General features: G+C 38.3%; 1 protein-coding gene and 1 long non-coding RNA gene across 2 annotated transcripts in view; one reads left to right on the top strand and one right to left on the bottom strand.

Moving 5' to 3' along the window:
- The window catches only part of LOC6044876 (protein couch potato), a 346,765-nt gene that overhangs the window by 98,054 nt on the left and 232,043 nt on the right, over positions 1-16,668 (top strand). The gene's annotated exons all lie outside the window — the stretch shown is intronic.
- LOC119768760 lies at positions 14,335-15,139 on the bottom strand. The gene is made up of 3 exons (XR_005278212.1): positions 14,874-15,139; positions 14,750-14,815; positions 14,335-14,681 (listed from the first exon to the last, which is right to left on the bottom strand). It is a non-coding gene; the product is annotated as an uncharacterized LOC119768760 (long non-coding RNA).

Genomic DNA, 16,668 nt, shown 5'->3' with positions numbered 1-16,668 from the left:
TTGTTCTTCATTTGAAAATCAAGTTGAAAAATTAAATCGACTATTTATAGAACTTTTTCGCATTTCTGGTTTTATATATTAACTGAATTATTTACTAGAGCGTCCAATTTCCCGTCCCGGGAATTCCCGGGATTTCCCGGAAAAAAATATTTCCCGTTTCCCGGGAAATTCGTAAATTTCCCGGGAATTCCCGAAATACAAGCAGAAGAATACATTTTCCTACCTTTTTGGCATCAATGTTTTGAAAATATACAAAAAATAATAATTGGAGAACCTGATTTGATTTTATTTATTTCCATCTACTGTTAATATTTTACTAATCAGCTTGTCTGTAAATTTCATGTCAAGTTTTAATTCAGATAATATTTATTTCTGAAGTATTCACCACTAGGAATATTGTTTGCTATTATGTTGGGCAACAAAAGTAACGCTGTTATGGAATGAATATAAACTATTTTATTTTTGACAACCTTTTTTAATGTTTATTTTGTAATATCATTTGAAAATAAAGTATGTACATTGTACATCTTCCGGCCAAGATCAACATTGAGATTTTTTTGACTTTATTTACCTTGAACATGTTGGATGGAAATTGAACTGATATAATTATTTTTTTAAAAAAGGTTTGTTTCCAAGTATTCGAGAAATTACAGATTGAAGTTATAAATTCATGAAGCACGTGAGCTACCAAGGGCGTAAGAGGGTTGAATTGAAGTTGAATTTCAACCACTTTTAAATACTAAAAATTATTTTAATCTAATTGTTTTATTAGGCTGAATACCATATAACTAAAATCATATCATAAAACCATGAAAAACCAATCAAAAACAACTTCGTATCAAATTTTCTAGTTGAAAAATAGTGTTTCAAGTTAAAAAGCGCTAGAAATTAGATTTTTAAGGTAAATTCAATGATTATTTATATATTCACAAGTTGAATTTTTTGGTTTTTTTATTTTAACTTTATGGTCACTGAGACAAATTTAAATGCAATTTTATGGTTGTGGAGCATAGATTTTCACTGTCCAAAACAAAAATTCTGATAATATTTTCTTTTATTTGGGACGATTTAAAATATTTAAAAATTAGAAAGTTTATGGGTAATTCTCTACCAACTCACACGAAATCGGGAAAAGTTGCCCCGACCCCTCTTCGATTTGCGTGAAACTTTGTCCTAAGGGGTAACTTTTGTCCCTGATCACGAATCCGAGGTCCGTTTTTTGATATCTCGTGACGGAGGGGCGGTACGACCCTTCCATTTTGAACATGCGAAAAAGAGGTATTTTTCAATAATTTGCAGCCTGAAACGGTGATGAGATAGAAATTTGGTGTCAAAGGGACTTTTATGTAAAATTAGACGCCCGATTTGATGGCGTACTCAGAATTCCGAAAAACGTATTTTCATCGAAAAAACACTAAAAGTTTTAAAATCCTCCCATTTTCCGTTACTCGACTGTAAAAATTTTGGAACATGTCATTTAATGGGAAATTTAATGTACTTTTCGAATCTACATTGTCCCAGAAGGGTCATTTTTCATTTAGAACAAAATTTTTCATTTTAAAATTTCGTGTTTTTCTAACTTTGCAGGGTTATTTTTAGAGTGTAACAATGTTCTACAAAGTTGTAGAGCAGACAATTACAAAAATTTTGATATATAGACATAAGGGTTTGCTTATAAACATCACAAGTTATCGCGATTTTACGAAAAATGTTTTGAAAAAGTTACTTTTTGCGTTTCTCTTTGTTTCGTCGTCCGTGTCTGTCGCGGGTGACCATGAACGGCCATGATCGATGACGACCAACTTTTTCAAAACTTTTTTCGTGAAATCGCGATAACTCGTGATGTTTATAAGCAAACCCTTATATCTATATATCAAAATTTTTGTAATTGTCTGCTCTACAACTTTGTAGAACATTGTTACACTCTAAAAATAACCCTGCAAAGTTAGAAAAACACGAAATTTTAAAATGAAAAATTTTGTTCTAAATGAAAAAATGACCCTTCTGGGACAATGTAGATTCGAAAAGTACATTAAATTTCCCATTAAATGACATGTTTCAAAATTTTTTACAGTCGAGTAACGGAAAATGGGAGAATTTTTAGAACTTTTTTAGTGTTCTGAGTACGCCATCAAATCGGGCGTCTAATTTTACATAAAAGTCCCTTTGACACCAAATTTCTATCTCATCACCGTTTCAGGCTGCAAATTATTGAAAAACACCTCTTTTTTCGCATGTTCAAAAATGGAAGGGGTCGTACCGCCCCTCCGTCACGAGATATCAAAAAACGGACCTCGGATTCGTGATTAGGGACAAAAGTTACCCCTTAGGACAAAGTTTCACGCAAATCGAAGAGGGGTCGGGGCAACTGCTGTGTGAGTTGGCGGAGAATTACCCTTATATATTTTCTCAAAGTTACATGATTTTTTACAAGCAGTCAAGCCATTTATTGATCCTCACACTCATTTTGACCATTAAAGTTGCTGTTCTATACAATTTCGTTGTAAAAGATTAATCAGAAACAGGATTAGAATAATTTTCGTAAAATTTCAAATTTCCCGGGAATTCCCGGGATTTCCCGGGAAATTTATTGAAAATTTCCCGTTTCCCGGGAATTTTGTAACCCCGGGAAATTGGACGCTCTATTATTTACCTAACGATAAAATGACAGCAATTAAAATATAAAACAAATTTTACTTGGCGCAGTTCTGGTAACATGTGAAAAATAAAAGTAAAAATAATTTATAAATCAATGAGACAACGGTGCATTTCATTTTTTTCTCCAACCAAGATTGAAATGTTGAAGTTTAATTATTTAAATTATAATTGATTTTAAATAATTGAAAGGGCAGTTTCGTAGATTTTAGTTTAAAAAAAGAGCCTAGATTTTTTTTAATAATATGTTGTAATGTAAATTTTGAGCAATGATGCCAAAAGCGTGTTTTCAAAAAAAAAAATCGCAGTGTTAGATTAAATTTGTAATTGTAATGTAGGTACTTTCCATTTTTTCAATAAAATTTATCTTTTCAAGCAAAATTCATTTAAGAGTTCATTACAGTAGTTTATCTATGTTGCAGTAATTTTTTTTTTTAACAACGACGATTGTTAAAAATAACAAACCCTGCAGAGAGTTGCATTTTTTTTGCAATTCTTAAAAACACCTTTCTAGTCAAGTTTTCATGTGTTCAGTCAATTTACCGTTCACATCAAACGTTCAACTTTTCAGCTCCCATTTCAGCCCTTGTATCGAAACGTATTACTGTTTGATCCTGTTATATTTGGTAGAGATAAGATGACCGTTTCGTAGTTCGAGAAGAGTAGGAAAAGTATGTATTTTTTTACATAATTTGATGTCACACGATTTTCGTAATCATTATTGAAATTTAAACAAAAAAAATGCAATAATTTTGGTATGATTTACTTACAAAAACTCAAGTAATGGCTCAAGGGTGATTTAAGTTTTTTGAATCGTTGGTCTCTCTTTTGCTGAGACGCTTAAGAACACAAGTCTTTTTTCTGTTAAATTATTTAGCCGTTTCAAATTTATAAAAAAAAGTTTTTGTCCCTCTACTCTGGCCGAAGTTGAAATAAAATTTGATATTACAATCTACAATTTCAACATTTCATAGAAAAAATATAACAAATACATTTTACACAAAAGTTAGGTAAGGTAAGGTTTTGAAATCATCATTTTTTTTAAAATGTGCGATAAAAAAAAACATTGAAATTTTTTTGCAGCAACCTTATTACATTTTTACTTAAATGATTCTATTTGCGAAGTATGGTTTTAAAATGAAACTTGGAAGATTAAATACTTTTATTTTTTTTAATCATTTAAATTATAGAAATTTTTTTTACTCTTGTTTTCACTTCTTATTAAAAACAGACAAAATATCGAATAAAAATATATTTTTATACAAATGTGACATAATTTTTTTCCTGAATTATCCATTGCATCTTGTTAATGTTTTCAATAACATACAGAAATAATATTACTGTTACAGTCCTTCATATTTTTTATGATCAGCAAAAATGAGCCTAGCTTATGAGCAAATGAATAAAAAAGGGAGAAAATCTTAACAACTTTAAAGCTGTGTACATTTTCGCCGAAATCGAACAAAAGATAAATTAAGTTGTAAGAGCTACATTCTTGAATCACCTCTCAAAAAGCGTTCAATTTTCCTCAATCTTCCTCCTAAAACACCGCTCTGAAGCAGTCATTACCGTTCGACAGCCAGGCAAATCACACTCTCGCAGATCTCGTGTTCGATCACCATTAGTCAACCCACTCGTCGAAACCTTCAATTGCTGTTCTTCTCTCCAGCATCATCCAGCCATGTTATCATCGGTGTATCGTCCAATTCTACCGAGCAGGTGTCGACACCGTTGTCGTCGTGACAAATCACGACGCTCGCAACTCTATCGTCCCTGCAGGCAGAGCCTCCATCGAAGGCAACTCCAATTACTTCAATTTCATGGACTTGTGCCCTTCGAGTTGCACTCATTGAGGGAACAATCTGAGCTCTTCGTCGTCAGCAAGTAGACCGACCGGCTTGCAATTTTCATTCGAGTGGAAAAAGGTACTACAATGTGTCTGATCTAGGTCAGCGTCCACTCTGCAAGCTCAGAATCAATCCGATTGAAGGGCTGCGGGAGTTGTAGTAAGGTGAGGTGCTCTTATCAATCCGTTCTTTTCTCTCTATGGCGCACAAATCGATTTTCCGGTCAATTAGTTAATCAGATAGACGTTTTATTCGATTTGGCCCGAGATATTAACTGACAAATTGCGAACCATGAAGCGAACACGTCTTCTCCTGTCTCGGCGTGGCGTGGCGAGGAGAAGGGAGTTGATGGAGTGATACGTGGATGGATACCGGCATGGGAAGACTGAGGGCTAGCTTAAACCTTTGGTTTTGCTGGGGGTTTAAAGGAAATTGCTGAACATTTTTCAAGCTGAATCGCACTAAACGTGATTCGAACCGGCAATTCACATGTTGGTCATCGAATCACGTGGCACAGCAGCGAACATTCGCACACATTGCTGTACAGAAAATAGATCTAAATCGGGGCGAAACGGTGAGGTGTAATTTGAAACAATGGCGATTCAAAATGGCGATAAGAGTCGAGGTTGCAATTTTGCTCCAGCGACTCACACACTAATCGCAATGTCGATCAGAATGCTCGGTGCAAAAAAACGGTGCTACTAGTACTAGGTATTGCTGATAAAAAGATACTGTTAAAACATTCAAATGAAACTTTGGAGTAGAGTACACCCAAACGCGAAATCCGTAACAGCATTCTAGCATTCTTTCTTTTGGGTGTACCCAAAATCGTGCTAGTCTTGAGCAAAATACTTTGCAAATCCTTCGCCAAGAATCAGAACCATCACGTGACGTGCACAGCCACAGGATAGTTTTATTGCACTGTGTCACTGATGGTTGTGTAGTTTTTTGGAAGGTTCCCCTCCCAGGCCCCTACATACATATGTAAACAGAACCTTAAAGAAGTCGGAGGTGGACTTGGGGAGGGGGAAACTTTACTGCATAGGGCCTAATAAAGTTCCAAGTGTTTATCCATAAATAATAGAGTTTTATGAGTTTGCTTGCGCCGTGATGACGGTGGCAAGGAGAGAAAAAATATGCTATCAGTATAATAAGTGCTGGCTGGGCAAGCACACTTGGCTGTTTTTGGTCCTGCCAAAGCGGCTCGACGTCGGCGACTAAGGCATAAAATGTCCTCCGATGATGGACGGGATTGAGACGAAAATAAATACATTTATTTGACGCGTGCGTGTCCTGGGTGAGACAGGTGCATCGCTGGAAGCTTTGGGTAAATTTTGCGGGAAGTTTATTGGATGAACTTCGAATTATTTTTTTACTTTTTCGATTTGGCTGAAACTTTGTTAGTTCCATTATAGGACCATTTTGCAGCATTATATCAATATAAAAATGCTTTTTTCCAAATAGATCGATTTTTCGGATCAATGGTGGTGGTGTCTTCGGAAAAGGTATTACAGTAGGTATTGATTAAAAGAATTTTGGAAAAAAGTTTTTGGTAAAAAAACTCGTTTTTTATTTAAGCTCTTCTGGCCAGAGCCGAGGGACAAATACTTACAATAAAATTTGAACCAGCCAAAAAAAAAATTCAATTTTAATAAGTTTCTAAAATGTGGATACTTAAAAATACAAAAAGCAGAAGTTTTGAGATTTAAAAATTAAAATTCAAATTAAAAAAAAAATTAGAGTTAAAAAATAATAAAATTAAAATAATTCAGAAACTTTTTTTTATTTGAAATAAAAAAAATGCAAAAAATTTTAAATTATGAAATATTAATATTTAAAAATCAAAATTTCTAAAAATAACAATTCCAAAATAATAAGAATGATGGCCTTAGGTCCAATGAAAACACAATAATTTTATTTAAAAAACGTTACTTAATCCACCCTTAGGTGGTTGGCGCCTTCCTCACATTTAAAGGGTGCTATCCAAAATGCAAAAAGTGCGTAAATAACACTTAAGTGCTTATAACTTTTGATAGGGTTGTCAGATCTTTAATGTTTTGGACGCGTTGGAAAGCTCTTTTGAATACCTATCCAACGATAGGTTGCATGAGAGATCCGGACAACGTTTTCATCAACATATCTGAGATCCGGCCTAAAAAAAAGCGTATAAATTACACTTGAGTGCTTATAACTTTTGATAGGATGGTCAAATCTTCAATGTCTTGGACGCGTTGGAAAGGTCTTTTAAATACCTTTCTGAAAATGTATAGCATGACGGAGTTTCTTACAAAAACCACCCTTTTTACAATCTTGCGGACTTTTGCTAAAATCGTTTTTTTAACATAACTTTTGAAGTACTTAACTAAACTGCATAATTTTTAATAGCGACTTATGGGACCTCAAGACGGATCGAATGACGCCAAAACGGACAAAATCGGTTCAGCCAATGTCGAGATAATCGAGTGACAATTTTTTGATCAACATCCCACCACACACACAGACATTTGCTCAGAATTTGATTCTGAGTCGATAGGTATACATGAAGGTGGGTCTAGAAGGTCTAATTGAGAAGTTCATTTTTCGAGTGATTTTATAGCCTTTCCTCAGTAACGTGAGGAAGGCAAAAATGATGAACACCTCGTCAGGGTGTATTGATAAAAACACTGAAGTGTCACTGTCAATGCGAAATACGGTGGCTAACATCGGGTGAAAAAATCCGAATGTTGTGTTACGTAATAAAAAAACGTTTCTTTTGGATCTCGATGAAGCGTGCTGTCAGTTATGGTCAAAGTATTGAGAAAATCGTGATGTATCGAGCAGACGGAAATAACTTGGGAATAACATTTTTTGATATTTGAAAATACTAGCCCAATAACATTTTTGGGCAGGATTTTTTTATTCGCTGTTATGATTTTTTTTTGTTATTGGATTGTTAATGTAATAACAGACTAATAACATTTTTAGTTATTCTTCGAGCAAATCTTTGATATTAATTTTTGTTATTTCAACAACTGTTCCGATCATCCCAATAACAGTTGGAGATATTTTCCATAGCAAAAAATGTTATTCCAAAGTTGTTTTAGCTTTCAACCAATATCAGACCAATAACGAATTTTGTTATGATAACATTATCTGTTATAAAACCCTTAAGCAAAAATGGATTTTTCAAGAAGATTCCATTACATTTTCTGTTATTTTACTAGTATTTGTTAATGAAACGACATGATTTTTGTTATTACCGTCTGCTCGGGATGCTAGATTCGTAATATTTGAACATGTTAATATTTTAAAAATTTCCATCTAAATTGGCTTAAGGATAATTATATTCCTTCGAGTTAAAATGACATGATATCTTTTCCCCACATTTATTAGTGACTACAAACTTGAAAACACAAACCGCATTTCAAGCAGATTGGAGTCATATTTTGATTCAATAATCCCTCATACCATGAGCTTTCAAAGCCTTGAAACGCTGGTGCAATTTTGACAGTTTGAGCTGGTGTGAAAACGGCAACAGACCTCGCAACACACAGGTTTGGATGTGGTAGTTAATTTTCGACTAGAAAATCTTATTGAAAAATAAACATTCTAATAGACAAAACAAATATAAAACATTTCAAAATTTAACCCTCAAATAACCCTCAAATTTTTAAATTTCTTTGAATAAAAATAAAAAGTCTTCATCCAAATTTCATAAATTATTTACTTTCAAGAAAATAAACAAACATTTTAATTAATAAATTAATATTGAAAACCCCAAAAATAAAAAAAAATAAGTAAATCAAATATCCACGGATTGAAAAAAAATCAGTTTCTGGATTATCCAACGTCCTTGAAATAATAATGACGATATTTTTTCACGTCAAGATTATTAGTTTGTCCCAAAAAAAGACGATGACGGAAACCTTTGGGCTTTCCCGGATTTCGATAGGTTTTTGCCACAGAAAGAATGTTTTAATCCAACGAAAAATTTCCAAAACATAATTTCGAACTCGCGATTTGCCAATCACTGAAAAATGTTCTGTTTTCATAAAAATTTTGTTCTGAAGCCTTGTCAAAAAATGTGGTCAAACTGCCCTGTATTTCACTTTAACCCCTTCCCGCCCAGAGCAAAATCGAGATTTTTTTCCACATTACTCATTACTGGATCAACCAAATAGGATGCATTTATAGTGGTTATAAGTTAACATTCTATACAAACCAATGCAGGTTGATCCTGGTTGAAAAATTACATGGTTGCAGAGAAATTTAATTTTGAAGACAAAAAATAGTGGTGCTCTGGAGTAACCATGGGCGTGAGAGGGTTAAATCATAGTTAAGAGTCCTATCAATAATGTTCTGTACTCTTATTGATCCAGAAAGTCGTCATTTTTCATTGGTAAAATGTTAGAGTTGGATTGATGAAATTTTTGCCTGATTTTTTTTGCAAATTTCTCTCAAAAATCCATCTTAAATTTTTACGCCAAAACCATTACCATCATTTTGTAGGTGACAATTTTCTGAACAATTTTGCTTTTTCAATCAATTAGGTTTTGTCAATTCAGTGCCAAGATACAGCCATTTTGATAAAATAAAAATGGTGAATTTGAAAAATTCCCTGTGAAAACTCAATTTGAAAAGAGAATTTTTCGATTTTTTTTGAAAATGTGTTTTTATCGAAATTCGTCAAAAAGCCTCGTTTAGGGTGATTCGGCATGACCCCTTCGAAAATAAAATAAAAATATGGGTATTTTTTTTTGTTTCAAGAGAGTTCCATGCCAAATTTAAACCAATTTGTAGCACTTAAAAATAGGATCCTGCTCGTTTGACATGGAATCGCTGAAATGGATTTCGCAGAATTTTCGATTTTGGTTTATATTTTATTATTTTAAATTAACTTCATAAAATATTTAACATTATTTTATAGGGATTTAAAAGGTTTTGATAATTCATATTTTCGCAAAAAATAGCTCAAAACGTCAGACACATTTATTCTCAAAGGAATAACAAACATTTATTGAATGTACTTCCATTTAATTTAATTTATTTAGTTGTTTGAGCCTTACTTCTGTGAAGTTACTATCCTAAGCTGAAGTTGGGGGTACTTAAAGAATCGAGTAAATGTACTGAAGGAAAACCGTTACAAAATAACCTTTGAAATAGCTAATAGAGGTCAGCTTCCAGATTTGTTTATTTCACTTTCAAAAGGACATTTGATTTTTTTTCTTTTGACAGAATTCAGGGCGATTTCAAAAATTTCTTACATCGAAGCATTGCATTAATGTAGATCAAGTCTTTTGGAGTTTATTCCAATTCTATACTGTAGCAAAGAGGTTTTTTCTCGCTCAGATTAAAACAGAGTCGAAGTTGTGTTGCTTTCTGTTGAACAATTTCCAACCACTTTTGGTGGCTTCCCTCTGCTAAAGTTTTGAATCACCACAACAACGCAAAAAAAAAACTCCGTAGTTTATGGACACATTCTCCGTGCGCATCCATTGTTGCCATGAACTCTGACGATGATGGTACAGTACTCTCCACACACAGAACTGAACAGAACCTGAGCCCGAGTTGAGTCGCAAGTTCGCTTGGTTTGGTTCCGCTTGGCTAATCAAGTGAAAACATGAACAACCCATTCTGGCCTCGATGGCTGGGCCGGGTTCTATACACGGCGAGTTCTACCGAACTGTAACTCGTAACGTGGTATTGTGGTGTAGCGCATGTGGAGTTCAGCAGTCAGAGAACTTCCACACAAAAGGTTCGCGGTTGACAGCAGGCCGGCCGGCGGAATGCTCTCCATTAGAAGTTATTAGCGGAATTCAACTTTGTCGACCTTTGAGGGGGGAGGGGGGAAGATCCGCTGTAGAACACGGATGCAGTTCAATAAATTTCGTAACTTGCCGATACGGCAAAGTTCTGTCAGCGCACGTGGCACGTGGTTAGGTCGGGCTGGAGTGAAAAGTTTCCGCGAGTCCGGCGCATTCGAAGAAGCTTGGATAAGCTTCGCTCGTGGTGCGCAAAAGTTACGAAGGTTCCAGCAGAGATATCCCTTTTGTTTGAGTTTGATATTTGCGAACAAGAAGAAAAATATCTAACAATAATACGCATCCCACAGAGCAGCTATTTTTCTAAACTTGCCAAAGTATCGAGCAAGAGTGTGCCACTCTGGGAAATCCCTTCGACAGAAGATACATCTCCGACACTTCCGATTTGCTGTCATCGATCCCACCTTTCCCGGAGCTGCTGCCGGCCAGGGAAAGTTTTGCTTCCCTCCTCCGGGCCAAGCCCGGCATTCCAACTTATTGGACAAGTTATGCTCGAAACTTGTTCGGTTAACTTTTCGGTTTATCGATCGGAACCGACCGAGCCAACCCTCCGGTCGGGCTGAAAAGAGTGACTTGAAATGAAAGTGTTTTCAAATTGCTCTCCAAGCATTATCGATGATGGGCAAGCTTCTGACACAAGGGTGCGATAATGTGCCTTGAACGGGTGGGGAAAAAGTTTCCAACGGTCCTGATGTGAGGTCTGATGTGTGGCAACCGGTGGTCAATAACTTTCAGAGAGGATGAAAAATTGTGTCATTTTGAAACATGACTTCGTTTTACTTTGAAGCTTTTTATGATTTTTGACAAAGGACTTTGTCTTAAAGCTCTATCTGCGGTGTCAATGCAAAATTTTTCGAAAATGTAGCGTTACCGTCGCAAGCCCTCGGCGTGACATTCTGTTTCTGTTGCGTAGATGCCGTGAAAACTATTTAAGCTAAAAGTTAGCCTCTGGAGGATTTAGTGTCCATCAGACTTTCATCAAAGTCGGACCCGACTCGGTCGGACCTTACGTTGGGAATTTTATTGCTCACACACACACACGCAGGTGGTGCACGAACTTGAAAGGAGGTCCAAGAAGTTATTGACGGTAGCCAGAACGGTCACCGGAATACCAAAATTATTGGGAACAATTTGGTAGGATATCGGCCACACCCGGAGTGGCCAGTGACCTGTGGGAAGGTTCTACCGGGAGGACATTTACGGAACCATACAAATTTGGGCAATATGGGTATCAAAATTCATGGTTTTTGATACTGGTAATGAAAATGGCCATTTTGGCAGGATTGGCCACACCCGGAGTGGCCAGTGCCCTGAGGGAAGGTTCTACCGGGAGGACATTTACGGAACCATACAAATTTGGGCAATATGGGTATCAAAATTCATGGTTTTTGATACTGGTGATGAAATGGCCATTTTGGCAGGATTGGCCACACCCGGAGTGGCCATTGCCCTGAGGGAAGGTTCTACCGGGAGGACATTTACGGAACCATACAAATTTGGGCAATCTGCGTAGGGACCATCCATAAACCACGTGGACACTTTTTTGGGAATCTCGTACCCCCCCCCCCCCCTTCGTGGACAATTTTCCATACAAAAATCTTTTTGTATGGAGCGTGGACAATCGCAATACCCCCTAAAGTGTCCACGTGGTTTATGGATGGTCCCGTATCAAAATTCATGGTTTTTGATACTGGTGATGAAAATGGCCATTTTGGCAGGATTGGCCACACCCGGAGTGGCCATTGCCCTGAGGGAAGGTTCTACCGGGAGGACATTTACGGAACCATACAAATTTGGGCAATATGGGTATCAAAATTCATGGTTTTTGATACTGGTAATGAAAATGGCCATTTTGGCAGGATTGGCCACACCCGGAGTGACCATTGCGCTCAGAGAAGGTTCTACCGGGAGGACATTTACGGAACCATACGTCTTGGGGCAATATGCGTATCAAAATTCATGGTTTTTGATACTGGTGATGAAAATGGCCATTTTGGCAGAATTGGCCACACATTAATCGGGGACATTAATCGAACCATACGACTTGGGGCAATATAAGTATCAAAATTCATGGTTTTTGAAACTGGTAATGAAAATGGCCATTTTGACTGGATTGGCCACACCCGGAGTGGCCAGTGCCCTCGGGAAGGTTCTACCGGGGGGAAATTAATCGAACCATACGACTTGGGGCAATATGGGTATCAAAATTCATGGTTTTTGAAACTTGTATTGAAAATGGCCATTTTGACCGGATTGGCCACACCTGGAGTGGTCAGTGGTTGTAATGAAAATGGCCATTTTGACCGGATTGGCCACACCCGGAGTGGCAATTGCCCTGGGGAAGGTTCTACCGGGGGGGACATTAATCGAACCATACGACTTGGGGCAATATGGGTATCAAAATTCATGGTTTGGCCACTACGGGTGTGGCCAATCCGGGTGTGGCCAATCCGGTCAAATTGTCATTTTCATTACCAGTTTCAAAAATCATGAATTTTGATTCCCATATTGCCCCAAGTCGTATGTTTCGATTAATGTCCCCCCGGTAGAACCTTCCCCAGGGCACTGGCCACTCCGGGTGTGGCCAATATCCTATAAATGTGGTCCCAAGCCCATTGCCCCAAATCATTCTGGTCCGATGACTGTCCTTGCAATCTTCATAAGAACAGAATTCCTCCCTATTTAGTGCACAAACTGTGTCTTTCAATGTGTGCGTTTGTGTGTGTGAGCAATAAAATTACCACCGTGGATCCGCTTTTGTCGAAACCTCGTAAGGCACTGAATTTTTCTGAGGCTATCTGTTAGCTTAAATAGTTCGCATGAAATGTGGCAACATGGTGCAAATTTTGCCTCCTCTCCTGTTTACGTGGAACTGTCACGCGAGAATGTTGCACCACTGTTGCCACATTTCATGCGAACTATTTAAGCTAACAGATAGCCTCAGAAAAATTCAGTGCCTTACGAGGTTTCGACAAAAGCGGATCCACGGTGGTAATTTTATTGCTCACACACACACACGCACACATTGAAAGACACAGTTTGTGCACTAAATTGGGAGGAATTCTGTTCTTATGAAGATTGCAAGGACAGTCACCGGACCAGAATGATTTGGGGCAATGGGCTTGGGACCACATTTATAGGATATTGGCCACACCCGGAGTGGTCAGTGCCCTGGGAAAGGTTCTACCAGTGGGACATTAATCGAACCATACGACTTGGGGAAATATGGGTATCAAAATGCATGGTTTTTTAAACTTGTAACGGATTGTTTTGTTCCTCGACTATCAACAGTTTTGACACCGAAGGTGTCGCGCCACTCCCGGGGATCGAGAGACTGCTGAAGCTGTTTTTAGAGACCCGGCAAAGACTCTAAGGGCGGGTTAATAGAGGCTCAAACACCAGAACACAGATACCTCCCGAGGGACCAATTAATTTGCACTAGATGTTAACGTAATAATACCAGAAATAATCAGAAACTAAACTCAAATTTGTGTGCGATAATTCATGTATTTGACCCGCTTAACCCACGTTGTCCACGCAAATCGGCCACCCAATTCAGTTACCAAACACGCTGGATGGTTTGACGGACCAGCATTTAGGCTTATATTGCGTTTTAGCTTAACAATATGGGTTGTGACGTCACGCCTAATCTTACCAACTAACAAGTTTGTTTGAGCTCAGGGTAAAAAAAATAACTTTTCAGATCTGACCTTAATCCTTGGGCGAAGGGACCGGAACACTCCGACGGCAATCTCCAACGGCAATCTCGATCGCGATGCCCCGCGCCAGGTATGGCACAGGTAGGCACGCGCGTGTGCACGCGCTGCGCAAACCGGTTTCCGATTTTTACTACCAGATGGCAGTACGCTTCCTCGAGCGTGCGACGTTTCCGCGCGCGACCCAGCTCCTGGTCTCCGCTGCGACAGCACCGGTTACTCCCGACGGGTAGTCCACCCGCAGTCCTCAGACGTTTGAGGAGTAGAATTTCACGTGAAAAGTTTCTAATTTCCACTGAGCGACCGGAAGGGGTTGCAAAGCCGGAAAATGAGCGTATCGGCTGGTCGCTCGCAGTCAGTGGTCGTCAAGCACTCGAAATCACCGCGTGTTCACACTTTTGGACGATGGCGAGCACGTGTTTCGATGGTTTTGTTGCCTCCAAACGACAATTGGACAACAATATTCGCAAGATGGCCGACCGGGCCTACAATTTGAGCGTCCTAGGTTGCGTTGCGGTGCTCAAATGGGCCAAATCTCCTCCACGAGGCCAATCCGCGTGCCTCACCGGCAATGCTCGTCCGCGAACGGGCCAATCGTGATGTTCAGCTGGCAATCGGTCGTGCCCCAACTCGCACCCACGCTGGGAGGTGGGCAAATTCACCTGTCCAACGTTAATTCACACGTTTTAGTCGCAAAATCTTCACAATTGATGCCGCCAGGGCTTCTTACCTTCGGAAAGTCGCAAAGAACACACCCGCGAAGGTCAGAGGAGATGCCGGAGATTAACTAATGGGCCTAAAGAGCAAACATTCTAAGTTTTCTTAACATTTACACCAGGAATTCACAATCTTACGGTTTTGTAACAGGTTTTAAGCTTCGGTAGGCTTTTCTACCGGGTTTGCCCTAGTCAATCCTTGGCTAATGACACTTTAAACTAACTTAGTGCCACAGAGGTCGGTCTAGCAACTTTACTGGTTGACGGTCTTCACGTGAAAAGATAGAAAAAGTCCCGCGAGGATCTAAAGGCCTCGACAAGATCGCTCTCACACAGAAATGGAGCAAATTGGAGGCTAGTTCCATCTCATTCTGGCATCAGGGAAAACGGGGCCTTTGTGAGGAGTTTTTTCGGGCTCTTTTATAAAGGTCGAGTCCCGCTCCCGTTTCCTTTTAAATCGTATTTCTTTATTTCTTTAGGCAAATTTGGTAGGTCACTCGACAGTTAAATGAGATCTCGTGGAACGTATAGTAGAGATCTCACGCGAAGCTTTTCAGTAATCTCCCTACCTCCCACCAAGAGATGGCGCTCTAATGAGGGAAACTTTTTCAAGAAAAGTAAAAGAGTTATTGTTAAAGAAGGTAGGGTCACAATTTGGCATTACATTCTCGCCAATACTAATTTAATAAAAATTTTGAAATCAGAAATTTCAAAATTTTTATTGTTCAAGGTGAAGAAATCATTAAAAAGTTGCCATCTGAATATGTTCAAAGTAATCTTCATAAAAAAATGCAGTTTTAATTGCCGATTCCCAAGACTGCTCTAATATTAAAAAAAATCCATTGAATCCAAATATTCTGTTCCAACTCTAATTATCATTCCTATTCATCTGGGTCTCTACACAATCATACTCGCAGTCAAATCTTAACCTTAACTAAACCGAATGACGTCAGAGATATCTGACAAATTTCCATGTACCAAATATCCAACAAACCTCAGAAAGATCTGAGAAAACTTATTAAAAACCAATTAACTTCAATAACTATTGAAAAATATGTTTTGCTAAGCCTAACGCAAACGTACCGAAACGCGTTCAGAAATATTTCACACCGAATCATCCCTCAGAATATTTTGGAAACAAATATCGCATCAGACGTTTCATTTCTAACGTCACCTAACTTCGACCCTGCGAGTTCGATCTCGGCCGTGAACTGTCATTTCTGTCAAACAAAACAAATGAATCAAAATCTCACTGAAGGTAAGAAAATGTGGTTTTCTAACAAAGTTGGTCTATTTTCGCTAATTATGAAGTTTTAACGTAACGATGGAGCGATGAGATGAACTTTTATACGAAAATGTTGAGAAATATGATTGAATGGATGCACGGAAACGCCAAGTGAATCGAATATCGCGATTAAAATCTAAACAATGGAATCAAAACAACTTCTCTAACTAAATTGATGTGAGGAAACAGGTTAATGACATCTCGAACATCGTTTTGGTGTACTCAATGAGTGTTTGTGGTGCTTAATCAGCAGTGGTTGTTGCGCAGCTCTCGCTGCACCTGACATAGCTAATGGAACTCGTTGTTTATGCTCGCTTAAGGAACGAACCGTGGTAGCTTCCAGGTATCCTTTTACCCTCGAAATCTTCCAGAACATAACAGTTCGTTCCCAAAACTTGTCGAACTCGAACCTTCGTGTACTTTGCTCCAAACTTTCCAACAAAATCTCGTGATTTATCAGACAGCAGGACGTTCTTCTTGTAGACGACATCGCCCTCCTGGAACTGATGTTTCCGATTAACTCGGAGGTTGTACGGCGCGGAATACTTCCGGTAGGCTTTCAGCAAGTTCTCCCTGACCAGCTTGTGCAGACTCTTCATTTCTTCGTTGAGCTTGACCGGGTCCTGCGCCAAATTATCGTCCACTTCC

This window comes from Culex quinquefasciatus, chromosome 3, assembly GCF_015732765.1.
Source record: "Culex quinquefasciatus strain JHB chromosome 3, VPISU_Cqui_1.0_pri_paternal, whole genome shotgun sequence".
Lineage (NCBI taxonomy): Eukaryota > Metazoa > Arthropoda > Insecta > Diptera > Culicidae > Culex > Culex quinquefasciatus.
This window is presented reverse-complemented; position numbering and strand designations above follow the sequence as displayed.